This window comes from Cupressus sempervirens, chromosome 7 (genome assembly GCF_028749045.1).
Source record: "Cupressus sempervirens isolate cs-2001-9-10 chromosome 7, ASM2874904v1, whole genome shotgun sequence".
Taxonomy (NCBI): Eukaryota; Viridiplantae; Streptophyta; class Pinopsida; order Cupressales; family Cupressaceae; genus Cupressus; species Cupressus sempervirens.
The window spans coordinates 836976940-836982852 of NC_143124.1; positions in this window are offsets into that span (position 1 = coordinate 836976940).

Below are 5913 nucleotides of genomic sequence, written 5' to 3' on the forward strand. Positions count from 1 at the left end.
TGATGTTGACCTAGATTTGGGTACGAGAAGATCCCTAATGTCTAGAAATAATGTTGTGTAGGGAAACTATAAGGAGAAATTGACATGTACCATAACCATGACACTATGAGCAGTGGGAAAAAAAAAAAAAAAAAACCTACCAGGACGCAGAAAAGGAGGGTTGATTAGGGTAAGTATATTGGGGATGATAAGGATAATACTATAACTGGATCCCTTAGATAGGGAGTGAGTTTATCCATATGGATAGTTGAGTGACCCCTTTCGTTCTCATTTTTTTGACACTCTCAAAGGAAATACACTCATTGCATAGGTGGATGTTACTAGAGGTGGTGACATGAACACTATTATCTCCATTTCCTGTTAATGTGATAAAGCCAAAAAATAAATTCAAGGTGAAGGAAGTATCCTAGAGGTGTCCTTTTGGAACTTGTGGGAACACTAAGGATAGGGTTGCATTGGAGGATGTTGTAAAGAAACTTATGAAGTGTCAGAATAACCTAGACTAGAGTTTGATGAGGCAACCAATTTTATGGTCAAGGTGATGCACTCAACTAAAGTTGACACCAAGACATCCCTATGCAGGTTCTTGGAAGATGGTTGCCTTTGGGTGTTGGAGAAACCAAATAAGGTAAACAAATTAGCTAGCTCTTTTTGTTTTATTTTATATTTGTTTTTGTTAAGTGCTCTAACTAGTTGGACCTTTGTTTTAATTTATCAGTGGAGTTTCGTTGTTATTGCCTATACATCTAACATCACTATGATTATATAATATTTTTATTTCAAGATTGTTAGTCAGCTTACAGGCTAAAGTAGGTTTAGATTATGGGATACGTTAATGTAGGGCTTTTTGATATTAAGAAATGGGGTAGGATGATAATGTGTTGTAAGTGATTTTTTGTTGTCTTTATAGCTTGTTTCTAGGTTAGCCCCCATTATGGAAGCTTTCTAATAATAATAAAAATTCCAACTAATATTTTGTTAAATATTTCAGCTTCACATGTCCTCTCAATTTAACTTTCCTTGAGCATTTATAGTTATATAAATTTTTCTTTTGGATGCTAAAAAATATACACAATAAATTCTAGAAGAAAAATTTATATTACAAATAGATTATGGAAATCTTATAAGATTAATTTATGTTTATGTTTTGTGTTGTTAAATATATAATCAAAATATTCTTTCCTTTAATTTTCTTAAGTCAATTCAAACAATATAACTATCCATTAGGTTTTTCTCATACTGATTTAGTTTTACTAAACAAGAAAATGAAAAAAAATCAACTAGGAAATCATATATATTAAAAATAGTGCCAAAAAAATCTAAAGGTTGAATGATAAGCTTTTCTAAATATCATTTTATTTGTAAATTTTTAATTGATATTTTATTTGTTAAATTTCCATAGAAGTTATTTTCAATTTTATAAAAAATAAAATGTATATGTATTTATAAAACCGAAAATAAAATTATGGTTATTAAAACTAAACTCTAGATATAATTTTATTTTTATTTTTGTTTTTATTTTTAAATATAATCTTCTTATTGTAACATTCATGTTTTTGATTAAGTAAAATATGTTTTTTATAGGGGTTCCACAAACCCACCAATTAACAACAAAATACTACTAAAAGTTCAAGTCTAGGATCAAAGCAACAAAAAAACAACAAGCCATACCCAACCATTAGAAGTAGACAAAATACAAACAACCAAAAGCTAGGATATAGAAAAAAAACTAGGAGCACTGATTAGGGCACCAATTCTTTGACCAGCTCTGCATTCTTGAGCTCTAGCTCTCCCATGGCCTCAGCCTTGTCAATATTCAATTGGCTATCATCCAGAGATACCTTTTCTTCCCTCTTCCTCTTTTTTGATCTCCTTCTTTTTCTTGGGCTCTTAACCTGTAGAGATTCATCTTCATCAACTGCCCTGGTTTCCTCTTTGTCCTTTTCCTCCTTCCCCTTTTTTCTTTCCTCATCATCAAGTGCAACTAAATGATATTATCATTAAGACCTTTTATAATGTTGAGGCTCTAAATAGTCAAGCTATGGAGAGAGCTCTCCATCCTTTCCATTATTTTTTTGATCTAAGAAACCCTTGCATCCAACTTGTTAATTATGAAATTCCCATCGCCCCCTTTTGGCCTTTCCTACCCCTATATCCTGAACTTAATCTCTTCAATTTCATTGAAAATCCATTTAATGGACTGAAAATTGTCCACCAAACTGTTGTGGGCATTGTTTAGGAGGTTCATCCCCATTTTCCTCGTGTTATTGCTTAGAATCACCAAATCTAGGTCTATGAACTCCTCCAACTAAATTTTGACATCCTCTTTCCCTCCAAAACCTCTGAGTGGATATGCTCTCTAACCAGACCCATTTTCATAGTGCTAGAATGAAAGTTTCTCCATGCAGTTTTCCTTCCCTTAGCATCAATAGTTACAATGGTTTTAGCCAAACCATCTTCCTTCTTTCTATCTTCCTGAGCTCTGATATTGGTCTCCTTACCCTTGGCAAGTGCCTTCTCAGCTTCCTTCTCAACACCCTTCTCCTTTTGACCAAGTTGTTATCCTTCTTGCTTATCTGAGCCTTACTGTATTGCACATCTTTCACTTTTCCCTCCTTATCAGTGTCCATCCCCTCTTCTTGATCATTGTAATCCTCCTCTAAGTTTCCCTCTTGCTTTATCCTTCTCTCCATTCCTTTCCCATACTTCTTTTTCTTCTTCCTACCCATATCCTTCATTATTTCAGCCACCTCCTCTTCGTCATCTAAGTGTAGACTTACACTATCCTTTATATCTAAAGGGAGGTAAGAGCTCTCCATTTCATCTAACAATTCTACTTTCTAGGAAATAGTCCTTCTATGGGTTTGAGCTTTAAAATGCTCATATATGAGTAATAACAAACCCTCATGGAAGGCAAGATTAGCTTATGCTTTCTTCTTAAAATCCATGATACTCTTATTTGCAGTGAAAAATCGGTAGAAGGGGATGGAAATTTTTGTTCCATACTTGAAGTGGTTTAGGATAATGAAATGGTGAGTTCAAATCCCATCAAACTTTTTATCAAGTGTAATGTAGGATATAATTGCCCTTAAGACAAACCTCCAAAGTTTCTTAATTGATGCAGGTTCATAGTAGGCACTGGTCTTCACTAATTCCTTTATCTCCTTAGCATCTTTTCCAAAGTCTTTTACCGCATTCAAGGATATTTTCATATCCCTAAAGAATTTTATGCCCTAATTAGGAGTGTCAATGACCTCAACAATGACCCCTTCATTGACCTGGAAGTTGATACCATTATTCTTCACCTTCCCATCTTTCCAAGACTTAACCATAAGGTCAGTTATCTTTGGATCCAGGCCATGAAGTTTTTCAATGAAGGATTAGATGCTTCCTTCCCTCAGCTTCTCCCACACCTTTGATCTCCTCTTCCACTTCTCCACTTCTCCTTCTAGCTCTCTATGGTGCCTCTTGCCTCCCATTATGTTGCAGAAAGAAGAACAAAAACTATGTGCTCTCTAAACACTATGAATTGAACACTAGTTTTTCTCTCAACATTGTACTTGTCTCCTTCCTCGATAAATTAATAGTAATAGTAATTACCAATCATCCAAAAAATTGCCCATAAACATGCCACAAAACCCCCCAATTATGATTCCTCTGAATCAGCTTGTGGTAAGCTTTCATCACTTTAGAAGTTTGATTGACAACATTAACTTCCATAATTACACTTTATGTTACTTGTCCTCCCCTAGATTCTCTCAATCTCAACTAAACTTTTAGTGACCACCAGAAAGCCCTCACCACTAGGCCATCTGTGTGATGTGCCCCTCCTTACTACCTCATTAGCTATCTAGTTAGCAACCATGTTTCCCTAATGGTAAACATGTGACACAGACTCTTTCAAAGGAATGCAAGATAATTTTTGTTTCCTCTGTCATATTCTTAATACTCCATGATGGAGGATGTTCCACCCTTAGGCATTTAATAATATCATTTGAATCCCCCTCCAACCATAGGTTTTTGACCCCTAACTCTTTTGCCAACTTAGTTGTTTAGGGGGCAGCAGAAGCCTCCACATAATGATTTGTTTGGTGTCCTAGGGGGGAAGTAACTACCACAATTCCAATCCCATGACTATTTTTTATCACACCTCCACATCTTACCACTCCCAAGTTACCTTTGGCTGCTCCATCAAAGTTGTCTTTGTGCCAACCTTTTGGGGGTAAAGACTAGTGACACTCCTTTCTTCTTGTTTGAGTATCATTACCACTACTAGTTTTACTTATGAAAGGGTTAGATACTTTAATAAACATATAATTTTCCAAAAGGGAATTTTAAATTTTAATAGAAACAATATTAGCATGAAGTCTAGCATCGCTGAAGATATGTTTATTGAGTTCTTTTCAAATTCCCAATCCAAAATCAGGTAGAGCCGATTTACTTATAGCTTGAAGCCCTAATCCCTACCAAGAGTTATCCCATTGCCTAAAGAATTCAATAGTCGAGATAGTAACACACCGAATCAACCCTGAAGCTTGATTGAGAATAGACAAAACCTCTCTAGTGAAGGAGCAATGTATAAACAGGTGATCCACAGACTCAGCCTATTTTTTGCAAAGGACACATCTATTAGGAATAGGAAAACTCCTTTTACTTAGATTTCAATTCCTAGGATCTTGTTCTAGAGTAAAAGCGAGAAGAAAATATTGAATTTAGGGATGAGACTAGGGAAACAGGCTTTATCCCAGTCCAGTCTCAAATCTTGCCTCATAATAGCTTGGTATTTCAAAGCCATTGAATATATACCATCTTAAGTGTTCTCCCAAACAAGTTGATCCTGACATCATTCAAAACCATAGAATGAAGAATAGTCATTGGAGGTTTTAGGTCCCATGATATAGAAGCAAGATCCCTCTAACCTTGGCCTTGTTCAAAATCACTAACAAACCTACCAAACCTCTAGATGCAAATGCAAGCCCATTTTTCATAATCAACAATGTAGATAAGAGGCCCTTGGATTAGCTAGTTGTCTTGCTAGAAAAGGGTGTCCTTTCTATTACCAGCACTCCATTTCACCCTATTGTTAGTTGTCTCTCTAGTGCTAAGAATATCGATCCATATGTTAGATCCATTGAGAATCAACCCTCTAAAGAACAAGTTTCTAATTGAATGTCTTCAAAGGTATTTTTCTTTCAAGATGTCCCTCTAGTCCCCCTTGTTGGAAAGGATTCTCCAAATATATTTAGCTTGGAGAGCTTTGTTGAAAGCCTTTAGTTCCCTTATCCCTAATCATCCATTATATTTTGGGAGGCACACATTATCCCATGCCACCAAGAATGAAACCTCTTGTTGTCTTCTGATTCCAACCAAAGAAATTTCATTGGATCTTCTCCAAGAGATCCACATACTTGCTTGGAATCCCATAGAGACTCAGTGCATAAGTTGGGAGATTCTAAAGAGTATATTTGACCAACTAAATCTTGCCAGCTTGGCTAAGAGCAAGTCCTTTCCAACCAACCAATTTCTTGTTAAACTCATCTATTAGGTTATTCTAGAAAGAATCTAGGGGTCACAATCCCATGGGGAGACCCAAATATATAGAAGGGAGGCTTCCCAGTTCATAGCCTAGAATAGTAGCAATCTTCCTCTATCACTCAATTAAAGTATTAATGAAGAAAATAGAACTCTTGATCCAGTTGATTAGCTAGCTCAAGCCCCTAGAGTAAGAGTTAAAGATATTTTTCACCACACTGGCTTCACCAATGGTGGCTTTCCCTCCCATAATAGTGTTATCAAAAAAAATTTGGTGGGAGGAAACCGAGGGACCAGAAGAAGGTTTGATTCCAGACAAAGCTCCATAATTTTTGTTAGTAGAAACCATCCTTCCAAGATATTCAGCCAAAATAATGAAAA